Source organism: Culicoides brevitarsis, chromosome 1, assembly GCF_036172545.1.
Source record: "Culicoides brevitarsis isolate CSIRO-B50_1 chromosome 1, AGI_CSIRO_Cbre_v1, whole genome shotgun sequence".
In the NCBI taxonomy this organism is placed as follows: domain Eukaryota; kingdom Metazoa; phylum Arthropoda; class Insecta; order Diptera; family Ceratopogonidae; genus Culicoides; species Culicoides brevitarsis.
Window position 1 is genome coordinate 11,749,672 of NC_087085.1, and position 14,166 is coordinate 11,763,837.

The 14,166-nt window shown below is 27.4% G+C and overlaps 1 protein-coding gene across 4 annotated transcripts in view; it reads right to left on the reverse strand.

The window, feature by feature from the left end:
• The window catches only part of LOC134828195 (uncharacterized), an 89,227-nt gene that overhangs the window by 65,621 nt on the left and 9,440 nt on the right, over positions 1-14,166 (reverse strand). The window lies entirely within an intron of this gene.

Below are 14,166 nucleotides of genomic sequence, written 5' to 3' on the forward strand. Positions count from 1 at the left end.
AACAAAAAAAAAATACGAAAAAATTAAAATTTTTAATACGCTCAAGTTTCAACTAATTTTACGAAAACTTTTAAACTTCAATTTTTCCTTTGTGAATAAATATCTAACACAAAGTGTAGGAACAAAATCCTCGATTATGATGCGAAGTTGTAACAAAAAACGATCCAATTTCCTAACATCGGAGCGAACGTTTATTTTTCCATTGACTTTGTCACCTTTGAATGACACCCACTGCCAGCCATCGTTATAATAATTCAGTTTTGGTCCACATTTGAAGGGCATCCAAAATACAAAAACGTTTATTTACTTTGACTGATGATGTGAGGCGATGCGTCGCCAATGTCACTCTCCGTGTGTGACGTTCTCGGGCAACCTTGATCAACATGTAGCGACTAAAAAACAGATTTTTTTTATTTATATTTATGTTGTTGCGAAATATTTGGGTGAACAGAGAAATATTTTTAAATGAAAATGTCACCCAAAGATTTATAAATCACGATTACATCAATCAAGGTACGTTTCTGGCAGAAAAATGATCAAAAGTTGTCATTTACTGGCATTTTTTCACTCTATTCATTACGTTTGGTCAATTTTACTTTGATTTTCTTCAGTTTTTTTTTACAAATTGAAAAAATATTTGAAAATAATACGTGGAATCAATCAAAGTTCAATTTTGTTATTAGAAAATTTACTCATAACAAAAAAAAATAAAGTTAATAAAAATCAGATGAAAAAAAAGATCAAAGAGACATATTTATGAGTTTTTTCGTATTTGATAAAGTTTAATGTCAATGAGAAGAATTTCTGAGTATAAAAACAGATTACTTAGCAGATGATACGAAGATTTTTTTTCATGCTTCAATGCGAACACGTTATATTTGAGATATTTTTCATATTCCGAAAGACACAGAGAAAGAGATACAGAAATGATATTATTTTATTGTATATGAAATCTATGATAACCTAGAAAATCTGATTTAATCTTGTGTTTATGCAACCGCGACGATAGAGTCACTCGCAGACAATATTTTTACGTAATTCTGGGTGTCTTTTGTTGAAAAAGTTGCTTTTATTTTGAAAAAATTGACGAAAGCGTATTTTGAAAAATATAAAAAAAAATAATTTAAAAAATATAAAAAAAAAATAATTTAAAAAAAATTAATATTTAAAAAAATTATTTAAAAAAAAATTTATAAAAATTTAAAAAAAAATATTTAGAATTAAAAAAAACTAAATTTATTATTTTTGTCAAAAAATGTTTTAAAAATTATTAATTTAAATCTAATTTTATAAAAAAAATTATTAAATAATTTAAAAAAAAAATTTTAAAAATTTAAAAAAAAAATATTAAAATAATTTTTAAAAATTAATAATTTCTAAATTTAAAACATTTATTTCAAAAATAATAAAATTTATTTTTTTAAATAATTTTTAAAAATTATTTTTTAGTAATACTTTAAAAATTATTTTTTAAAAATTAATTTAATAATTTTTAAAATATTTTTTGATGATTAATTTATTTTTATTTATTTTTAATATTTTTTTTTAAATTTTCTATTGTCATAAATAAATCTGAAAGTCTTTGTTCATTTTTAATCAAATAAAAAAAAACAAATAAAAATGTTCTTTAATAAAACTTTCATCCAAAAATAGGCTTAAATTAACCAGACCAACAAAAATTTAACTTGCAAATCCCAAATCTTTTCTTCTCTTTTCTCATAAATATTGGATTCATGTCAGCTGTGTGTTTGTGTCACCAAAATATTTGTTTGCGTGTGTGAAAGATTTGAAAAACGTGCGTGTTTTGCTCCAAATCCACATTTAATTCAGGCAAAACGAAGAAAAAAAAGGAAATGAAATCTAAAAGATATTCAAAAGAAAAACAGCGGGGAGACACTTTTCTCGCACATAGCAGCAAATTTTTCCCGAACAAACACATTATAATGTCCAAAGATAACAAAACACTGTGAACTATCAAGAGGAAACGGATTGGAAAAAAATGAATAAATAAAAATAGAAAGAAAAAATAGCAGCAACGACGAAAATAACGATGATCCAAATAATAATAATAAAAATATTCGGAGAAATTTGTCTTGTTCGTCTCTCTGCTTTTTATCGTTATTATTCCTCGGATTTAAACTTCTCTACATTTTTTTTTTGCTTTTCGAGAAATGGAGAGATAAGATGCTTGCTAGGTAGCCATTTATTTGGATGAGTGTTTTTTAAACGTTTTCTAAAAAGAGGGTCGTGATGCGGTTAATGGGTGTCGTTTTTGTGTCATGTCACTAATGGCAGGGCGAAATAAAATTAGGTCACAACTTATCTCTCTCCAACTACTTTTTTTTTGCTTTACTTAACAACTTAAAACAAAACGAGCAAAAAAAATTGTTAAATGGATTCGAAATTCTTGGAAATCATAAATCATCGACACAATCATCACAAAATTGTTTTGAATTTCTTCCGGTTGTTTTCGCACGCTTTTCGCCTCAGACAAGTAATTTAAAAATTTATCGAGGCACCATCGTATCGCCTTCGATTGATGTAAACGATTGAACTTAGACATTTACAGACAAAGTTCAGCCATAAAATAACATTTATTGTTGCTATTTTTATTGTTATTCTATGCGAGCGCCCATCATTTGATCCGGACTGAATGTTTACTTGGCTAAACTGTTAAACATCAACAGCTACAACAACAACAAATCTTGGATTTTTTCTGTGTGTGGCGGGACTTTGGACATAAATTCGAAGGGTATGTGCCCCTAAGTTTGATAAGAGATTAATTTTAGGCTTCTGGGTGTTGATTTAAGAGCTCTAATATGATTTTTTAACATTTAGGTGCTAAAATAACATCTTCTTGGCTGTATTTTACATCTCAAAGGACTAACTTGAACTTAGTTTAGAAAGAAAAATATATTTTTTTAGCTTCAGTAATAAATTTAAATATTTCAATGAAAATTTTGAAAATCTCAGAGACTTAAAATTATCAAAAGGTGCTAAAATAACATCTATTTGGCTTTATTTTACATCCCAAACAAATTTCATTAATTTTTTTTTAAAGAAAAAGAAATTATTTTTGAGCTTTAGTGGTAAATTCAAGTACCTTGAAGAAGAATTTGAAACTGTCAGAGACTTAAAATTGACAATAGGTGCTAAATTAGCACCTTTGAGTATTAATTTAACATTTTAAGAACCATTTCATCTCTCAAGAACTTGAAAATTATTTTCCTTTCATAAATTGATAAATTTCAATCCTTCGAGAGATTAAATAAAGCTCTGAAATGTTAAAAGTTAATAACAAAAGTGCTAAATTAACACCTGTTAGACATAAATTTAAATCCAAACAGCTTAATTTAATTCATTAAATTAATTTTTAAAATTTGTATAAAGCTAAAGAGGTATGTTAAAAAAATTTTAGAGAAATTAAAATAATTTTTTGGACAATTAAAAAAAATAGGTGCTAAATTAACACCTTTGGGCATTAATTTAACATTTTAAGACCCAAAATTAATCTTTCAAGAATTTTAAAATTATCTTCTTTTCATAAATTGACTAATTTGAATCTTTTGAGAGAGCAAACTAAGCTATGAAAAATTTAGAGTCAGTAAAAAAAGTGCTAAATTAACACCCGAAAGGCTTAATTTAACAACAAATTTCATTTTTAGCTTAAAAAGTGTATAAAAATACTTTAAAAAGTCAACTTTAACTCTTAAAGAGCAAAAATAAATCATGAAATTCATCTCCTTTCACCCCACAAGACGATAGGGCCAAACATGTTCAACTCGATTTTATTTTTCTTTCCACATAACAAACAAATTTATTATATTCCACGCTTGAATAAATAATAATGATGTATTATTATGGACAAGTGTGTTTGTACAATGTGCATTAGTGTGTTTGAAAAGGATTGATATAGTTTTCGTATTTATATTGATTACTGTTGACATATGTTCCCGTACATCCAATACTTTTTATTAATAGCGCAGGAGAATGGATGGCGAATCAATTATTCCGTCTTTTGCTCTCGTTTCCCCGAAAAAGCGAACATTTGCGGTTCAAATCACGTGTGGAACGGCAAAATTGATTTGGATCATCAACTTCTTTCGCTTTTCTCCTCAACGGAAAATCTCGGAGAAAATTTTTGGAGTTGCAACGAGTAGCAAAACAAGTAGCGATAATTCAAACGTAAATAGTCATGGTTTGTTGATTTGTTCGTTCGATCATGATTTGTGTGTATGGATGATTAGGTACAATTCAATTGGAATTGCTGCTGCTACTGCCTAAAAGTCTCTATTTTGCATCGGTATCTTTTGTCTTGTTTGCAAATCAAAAACTCGCAATTTACGGTTGAATAAACTCTTGCCATATGAAATGTGTGTCAAAAGGTTTTCTTTGATTATTTGAAAAATTTAAAAGTCATTTCATTTTCATAAACCAAGCTATCATTTAATTTCCCACAACCCCATCATCTTTTTCACATCGTAAAAAACTGGCAGCACTCCATGGCACCTCTTGACTAAAGGAAAAAAGTACGAAAAATTCTTCCGTGACAAATCGCCATAAATAATTAAGCAACGTGAGACTTTTCTTGTACTATATTTAATAAAATATTTCTGGTTTCATCGTCCTCAGTTCTTGTTTTCCTCCACGAAATGCAGGACACTAAAATAACTCGTCATAAAAAAAAACAATAACAAGGAAAAGACAAGTTGATGGTTATGAATAAGTAATTGACTTGATGAGAAGGAAAACGATACCCCTTTTATGGTTGACTTGAATTTTTAATCAGGCACCCCCCGAATAGTAATTTTCTGATTTTGTGTCAAAAATGTGACATCTGTCAGTCGAAATGTCAAATTAAACGCCTTTTCTAAATCCATTTAAATTTTTTGGCGGGAATCGGCTTATCCCGCCATTTTTTCCCGCCAAAAAAAATAAATATAGATAAAGCGATTAAAAATCATCATATTTTCCGCAATAGATTAAATATTGAAAGCCATACATTCAATTAGTCAATTCAATTTTTTATCTGACTTTTTTTCCGCAACACATTTCGATTTCCATTATTCTATTGTCTCGGAATCAATAAAGGCAGGCATCATTGGTCAGTATATCGGGATTAAAGGCTTTCACGAACGATTAACTTTGTTTATCTATTCACTCTTCATCTTTTTTCATTCCAAGTCCAGTCATCGTCGTGCAACAATCGTCAATCACGAACGATGAAAATCCATTTTCTGGGGCACACACTGCAGCAACTATAACGGCAGATAGATGATCCGCAAAAGTATTATAAATAGATGATGAAACAATTATTTTCAGATTTGGATAAATATTTGTTTTCACTTGTCTTGTCTCGTCTCTCATCGTCTTAATTGATGCATTTGCTACTAAATTCAAAATAGTACGAACTTGTTCATCTTTTATTATTAGTTTCGAGTTTTGCATCGATAGAGAAGTTTGCGGCGCTGACAGTTAAAATATAAAGAGAGAGCACATGCAATTTTCTCGTTCAGATGCAAAACGAAAAGTTGCCAAATATACCATATGTTATTGGTTTTTGTGCCAAAAACACTAAAGAATTGCAGAATTTTGCTTGAAATTGAACAAATAAATAATATTTCTTCGTACGGACTCGCTTTTTTCCCTTCGAATTGCAATTTGTGTGTTAGTTGTAAAGATGTCTAGTTTATATTGCGGAAAATTTCGATATTATGCTCTTGATACTTTTATCTCATTTCCGTTTTCCTTTCATTTTTTCCGAAAGAAAATAGAACAGCGTTCTAATCAACTACAACTCCATAAATCATTCATTTTTTGTTGGAAAAATTCTTCAAAACATCATCTTCTCTTATCATTTCCTCGTTTTTATCAATTTTTTCTTCTTTTTTTCATAAAAGTTGACTATGTGTGGATTAAAAATGTTGTAATGGTCGAAAATCCGATTAAATATTTTATTTAGTCCTGCAGCTCAGCTTTTGTGCAAGGAAGTCAATATGAAAAGTCGCATGTGTTGTCAAAAATTATCTTCCAGCAAAATATGTTCCAAAGAGAGAGAGAAAGAGGATTACAACACCTCTGAAATCTAGCCGGCAGTGTTGTTTGTAGAAAATTGCTACATTGCTCATATGTTTTAAGCTGTCGTCGTCGCATTGTCTTCCATCAAGCAGGTTGGGGACGAGAACAAGACAGGAACAATTGTCGTTATAATCAGTCGGGATTCAGGTGTGTGTCGACATTTTTATTCACTGTGTGGTTGAAAAGGAGATTAACTTGACTTTTTACGTTAATAAAATCGATATTTTTTTTTTTTTTGATAGAAATTGCTTTAAAATTAATTAGTTTTTGACTTAAGCTTGAGAACTTATCACATTCATTAAAATTAAATCAAATACAAAATATTATTTGTAATTTGTTCTGAATTATGAAAAAAAAAATTTTATCCCAACAATTGACGAAAATTTAAATTAAGAAGCTTTAGCTCTAAGAGTCTATTAAATTTATTTTTTTTTTTTGCTAAAATTTTTTAATTATTTTATTCGATATTAACTCTCCTCTCAAATTAATATAAATTTTATAAAAATTTTTTTTTTTAATTTTTTTAAATTAATTGAATAAGTTTTTTCTTAAAATTCGCTTCAAATTCTTAAGTCAAAGTTTTAAGTTAATTTTAAAAATTTCACAAAAAAAATTTTTTTATTTATTTTTTTTTTTTTTTTTGTAAAATTAATTTTGAATTTTTTATGCAATAACTTTTAACTTAATTTTTGTCATGAAACTTATTTTTTATTAAAATTAATTATTAAATTAAATTAAATTAACTAAATTAAATTAAATTAATTAAATTTAATCAAATTTTTCTAATTATTTTAATTTATTTTTTAAAAAATTAAAATTATTTTTTTCCTTTTTTTCAAATTTCAACATATCCAAAGTAAAAGTCATTAGTTTTAAAAAATGAGATTTTTTTAATTTTTAAAGAAAAAAGTAGTAAAATTTACCTCTTCTCATATCAAAGAGCAAACAGAAAAACAAACAAGGAAATGCAGAAAATAAAAAAGAAGACAGAAAATGTTAGCCATCTGTTTTATTATCTGCTTTTCCTTGCAATGCCATATTCTGTTAGTTCTTGTAAAAGTCATATTTTAAAAAGTTTTGCAGTATCAAAAAATACACACCTCTTCAATTGCACCGTAAGCCTCCATTAACAACAACAATAACATTTTACTTTGGTCTTATGCATGTGTTGGTTTTGTGTAAAAGTATTTTTTTTTTTTTTGGTTTAAGTCTTCTTCTTATTTTTTTTTCTTTCTACTTCAGAAAGGTGTTCAAAAGCGCCTTTTTCTCGTTCATGGATGAAAAAAAAACGTTTTTTAAGGAAAAATACGAGGAACACTTAACAAACAAGTAAATCGCATTAAAAGCCTTTCACATGACTTTAAAGAAGGATGTAATGCACTCAATGCGAACAATGAAACATTTTCCGGTAAATTAATATCACAAAAGTCCTTAAACATCTCATTATAGCTGCAAGTGGTGCAAATATCGACAATTATTGGTCTCTATTATACCTACGTGATTGATTAGAGCCATGAATGAATGAATAATGTATTTCATTACAAAATAGCTTGTCTTTGTCTCAGATGATGCCGGCGGCAAAATCAATATTAAATGGAAATTAATTGTGCAGGAGATCCACAATAGAAGTGCCAATATAGAATGATTGTTGTAAATGTACTTCCGATAATTATACATATCACTTTAATATGGACTAACAAAGGGTGCGAGAAATTAAAAATTATTCCCCCTCCTTTTCGGGGTTTCCCCTTATATGTCACTCAGGTACGGTTTTTGATGTTAATTATCGTAATATCGTCTCTTAAACACGTACTTTTGCAGGTCATGCATGTCCAATCCGGATTCCGAAACATTTTATCCCAAAATATTTTCAACCCTTTTTAATACTTATCCAAGGAAAATGATTTATGTGCCGCACAAACACGATGTCATTAATTAAAAAGCAAATAGATCCCCTTTTGCCACTTCTCTTCAAAGGGAAAGTGCGGATCCATATCAGAAAAAGGGAATTGTCGCCACTCCTTTTTCGACCGATTTTTAATTCCTACGTGGGATTTAAATAATGCTCTTAGCAATAATTACAAGTTTCGTCGAATTCTTCTTTCCTTGTTCATTATTTATCGATCCGTTATCCGTCATATAATTACGTATGCTAATAAAATTTACGACATTTAATTGATTTTAATTAATAGATTGTCTTACACACCGCACCAATGCCAACACAATCGGTCTGTGCAAATAATCCGGAGCTGCGGCGTGTGAAGTTTCGGCTTTTGTTGATACCCAAAAACACCGCGCGCATATAAATTCATCCTGAGGCCAATTTGTGATAAATTTCACAAACACACTCGTTTATTGTTTATTGTCAAATAATGGTGCGGGTGTCTGGCAGAATGTATAACAAGGTGATAAAATAAATACAAAAGCAGCCTATGAGCAAGCGATCAATTGTGTGCTCCTCACTGTTTGAAGCAAGCATCTCTATTTAACGTTTGGCACAATGACTTGACGGTGATTTTGTCAAAAAAGAGCTCAAAATAATCATAAAATTTTTTTTACAGGTTATGGGACTTCAAAAATTTTAAGTTGAACAAAAAATTTTGGATAGGGCAAATTTTTTAAGGTAAATTACCTATTATTTTAGTTCATTTCATAAACCAAAAAAAAAAGATTTTAAGTCAAAAATTTAGAATCTAAAATTTTTTTAAAGTTTTGACTTTAGCTTAAGTCACATTAAGTCAAATTAAAAAACTTTGTTTAACAATTTTTTTTTTTGAAATTTAAAAAAAAATATTTTATTCGTAAAAATGGTTAAAAATCAATACTTTATTGACTTTCTCTAAAACTTAAGCTTAAGTCAATTTTCTTTTATTTTTACTTAATTTGTACCTTAAGTCAAGGATGTAAAAATTTTTAAGTCAAAAATTATAAATTATTTGCGTTTTTCTTAAGCTTTAAAAAAACTTTCAGCTTATTCTAAAATTTAAGCTTAAATGATTTTTTTTACATTTACTTTTAAGTCAATTTGACTTAAGTCAAATGAATTGCCTTAATTCACAAAATATTATATAAAAATATTTTTTTTACAAAATTTGGTTGAAAAACCTAAACATATTTGACTTTTGACTAATTTCGAGACTAATTTTAATTTTTTCTTTTAACTTAAATTTAATTTTTTTAACTTAATCTTAAGTTTTGTTAACTTAAAACTTAAGTCTAAGTCAAAAATTTTTATAGTTAACTTAAAACTTAAGATTAAGTCAAATAAATTTAGTAAACTTAATTTTAAGTCAAAAAATTTTTAACTTAACATGAAAAATCCGTCAAATTTTCTCACAAAATCGCAGTAAAGCAAAAGAAAATCGGTAACAATAGAGAATTTTATGCATGCAAATTAAAGAACAATATACTTAAATGATGTTTCACGTCGACGTGCGTCGTATACACTACTACTCCTTGTTCACATGTGTAAAGCGATAATAACATTTTGCTCTTTTGTGTAACTTTTTGATGATAGAGAAAAGTTTCTCCGGTTTTGATGAAAATATTAGAAACCAACACCCTTCGTTCACATTGTTGGCATTTGCCGTTCTTTTCTTTCGGATTTTAACACAAAAGGGCGCTTCTGGCATTATTTAACTACTACACTAATTTTTATCCTTGTGAGCTCATTTTAAAGTGAGTAACCCAAAGTTTTTGGCTTTTTTAATATTTTACTCAAACATCAACACTTTTTCTCTCGTTCAATGAACGCATGACACGGCAAGAAATATGAGGGGATGGACGACACAAAGTTTTGACGGCAACTTTGTTGTTTTTATTTATAATAGGATAGAATTGACTTTGACTCACATGCAAACTCTTTGTTTAACTTTCGTCTGCATGTGATGATGATGATGGCAAGTAGAAAAAAAAAATTTTTTTTTAGAACAACAACAAAAAATAAAGGAAAAAGGTGCTTCAGTCATGCATGATGACCAAATAAGTGAACAATGTGTGGATGGAAAATCCCTCCATTTCAAACAACCTTCGTTTCTCACTCATGCAACAAATTAAAAATAATGAGCTTTCATTAAAAAAAAAGCCGGAACGGAAAATTTTCAAGAGAGGTCTAATATTAATACTAATAGCCAAGAGCTGTTCTTGTTTTTTTTTCGAGAAGGACCATGATTTAATTTTCAATTATTTACATTTTTTTTTTGTTTTTTAATTAAAACATCAACAAGTCGTTGTTCATCCGTTAAATAGGAAGCGACTGTGACACATTTTATCAAACACAGCACAAAATAGAAATAATAATAAATTAAAAACGAATTACAACCTTTATTGTGCTAATTAATTATTTTGCCCGCCAAAGATCTGCAAGTCGTTTTCTGGCACATTCACAAAATAAATTTATTTATTTTTTCTAAACATGCCGACTTTAATTATCTCATTACGCTACATAAGTACATTAGATTGATATTTTTTTTTTCTAAAGAGAACCAGAAGGTCACGAGATTTCTTCAATTCAGAAGATAACGCACAACTAATAATGTAACGCAGATGTCGAGGGCGCTCATCTGATAAACTAATTGAGGTCTATTAGAGTTGAAATAATTTATTTTTTTTTTTTTTTTTACAAAAACCGAACTATGAAATTTTTCGCATTTTTTCTGCCGCAAGACGAGTAGACTCAAGTCGAGAAAATCAAGGTAAAGTAATGAAATTCCTGGCGACATCATCGTATGGAGCTTTGGATGTCAAGTCATACAAAATTTTAATTAAATAAAATTTATGTACTCCCATTCCAACGTTGAATAATTTTTTTTTCTCTCTCTCTTTGCAGTATTTTTCAACATAAACATTCAGAAAGCGACAACTCTGACTATGAATGAAAAATAAAATGTAATATAATATTTTAAATAAAAAAAAATGGAAAAATAAAGAGGAAAACCCATTTATTTAAAAATAAAAATGAAGTGGTTACAGATATTAAAAAAGTTGCCAGAATTTTTTTTTGTGTGTTTTTTATATAAATGCTGTAAAATTGCCTTCAATTCCACGAAAAAAAAAAAAGAAATTTGAACATCAACACTTAAGTAGGAGGATTTCAATTTTGTTTTTTAATTAGAAGGGCAATCATCAATTTTTGTTGGCGAATGTAAATCAATCTTTTAATTGGTTAAATGTATCAATTAACATCGAAAATTTGAGAAAGGTAATTATTTTTATCTATTTATTTTATTTTATTCATTTTATAAGGTACTTAAAAATTTAAAAAAAATATATATTTAATTTAATCAATTTAGTTTACTTATTTAAAATATATTTTTATTTTATTACAAAAAAAAATTTAAATTCAATGAAAATTAATTCATATTTTTAAATTTTAATTTAAAAAAAAAAATAAAATAAGCTTGAAAATTAAAAATAATAAAAAAATGGTTTTTTTAAATTTATTTTATTAATTAAAAAAATTTATCAATTAATAAAAAATAATAAAAAATGTTTAAAAGTTTAATAAAAAATATTTATATTAAAAAATAATTAAAAATAATTTATTTAAATAATTAAAATAAATAAATTTAATTTAAATAATTATTTAAAAAATTAAAAAATGAATATAAAAGTATAAGAATTATTTTTGTTTTATTAGTTAAAAAATTTAAACAAAGGAGTGTAAAAAAATTTTTTTATTTATTTTTTTTAATCAAAAAATTAAAAGTTTAATAATTTCATTTAAATATTTATATAATAAAATTAATTAAAAATTTAAAAAAAAAATTAATTATATTTATTTCTGATTATTTTTTAAATTTCTCGATTAATAAAAAAATGAATAAATAATTTTTTTTATTAATTAACAAACTTTAAAAAAAAATTATTATTTCAAATACTAAAGTAATGAAAAAATTGCATTTTTTGTAGAAATTCATCAAATCCATGTAAAAAATCGTCGACTACCAAAACTCCATACCAACAAAAATCGCTTTACTGACTTTTTTCAACAATGTATAAAGCCATCAGAGTCACACAATTACGCTGACGACGACTGTTGAAACGGAAAATTATTGCCGCATATGCGACCGAACAAAATTTTTATGGAAAGCAGATAAAATATTAGCGTAATCAAGTAAATTATGTCTATCATAAAGCCAGAAATGAAAGGTAAGTAATGTGAGTGATCATGTGTCATCAAGCCGACGTTCTATAAATGGCATCATTTTCTCGTTGGTAATATTGAAATTTTTCTTTTTTTTTTTTGCAGAAACAAAAGAAAAAAATGATAAAAAAAAATAAAAATAACATAAATATGCTCTTCCTCTCTGCAGTTATGTACGATACTCGCAAAGTACTTAAGAATGCGCTGCATATGAAAAGCTCTTGTCTCGTCTCTCATCGCTCGCTCGATTCACATGATGATGCCGCATGACATGCCAACCACAATCAGAAGGCACTTTTCCATACGTTACGTTAAAATTTATTATAAAAGCAATTTATGGCAACAGGTAGGATGATGATAATAATAAATTTTTCTTTCTCTCCCGAAAGTTTTTCATCTCTGCTTGAATGATGATGTTGTTGTTGCTGTTTTTCACTCAACGAACGTTCGAGGAAAGGAAAAAATACACAAAAAAAGAAAAATATGGAACAACAACCTGTATAAATATGGCATGATATAATACCAAGTGTACTGCAGAATTACAACACGGTAATGGGTTAATGTGCTTAAAACGAACAAAATGACTGTTTTGTCGTATTTATTGAGTGAAGTTGCTGTGTGTGTGTTTGTCAAGAAAACCAGCAAGCAATTTATTTTGTTTCACATCACGTTCAGACATGTGATGCACAAGAACTTTTTCAAAAAAAAAATATTTTACAAATATTTTGTGCTGTCTGTGACAAGAAATGCAATTGTTTTATTTGCGTTCGGGGAAACTTTGGAGAAAACTTTTCTTCTTAAGGATTTTTACAAACCCGTATAACAAGTGCGTTCCTCAAATCTCGAAAATTTCTGAAGATAGATGTCAAACGATTGCGGCAACATTGATGACATTGTTGAAAATGCTATGAAATTGGTCACAAACACACACGCTAAAAACACATCTGGCCCATTGCCAATACTAAATCATTTTTCGCATATATTTGCAGATTTGCGACAACTGTAGCGACCGAGACTGTAGCGGAGATTAGGTGCGTTTACTTTTAATGATTTCAGATGTTGAAGTTCAAATGATTATTATTTTTGGTGAACGAAAAAAAAAATAACAGAGAGAAAAATCGAACAAATTTTCCACTATTCGTCGGTTTATTTTTGCGGAAAAAATTTCTCGTTCTCTGTCGGAATTGTTTGATTTATTGCAAAAATATGCTGCGCCGCCACTTTACTATAATATATATTATTTTTATAACATGAAAAAGTAACAAAACCGCAGCTAATCGTAGGATGGCACAAAATATGGCTCGCAGCGAAAATCAGTGTTGCAGTGAGATGGCAGCCTAGTTGAACACAATAACGGCGGATCAGTTATGAATTGAATGAAAAAACCACGAAACAATATTTCCCACATATTAATCCCATTTTCAAACAGAGACCGACGAGCATTGATTCAATTTCGAAGCAGGCAAATGGACTGCGGGGAATTGGAGTTTCGCATAAATGTGAGCAGCGTGAATTTTCTTTTCACGTCGATTTGGATAGTTGACAGATGAAGTGCTGCATAATGGAATAAAAATGGTTAAAAATCCTAAATTTTTAATTAATTAATTAAAGTAAAAATTTATTTTATCTAACTTTTTATTTTTTACATAAAAAATATATTTTTTTTAAAAAATAAAAAAAAATCAAATAACTTTTTTTAAATTATTTTTTTAAATCAAGTAAAAAATTTCTTAAAAAAAACATTGCAATTTTGAACAAAAAAAAATAAATATAATAATTTTATATTTTTTAATTGAAAAATTTTTGATTTATGTTTAGAATTGTAAAAAAAAATTAATTAATATGTAATAGGTATAATAAAATAAAAAAATATAATAATTAAAATAATATATAATAATTAAAAAATAAAAAAATTAAGTAAATTTAATCATAAAATAAATTAA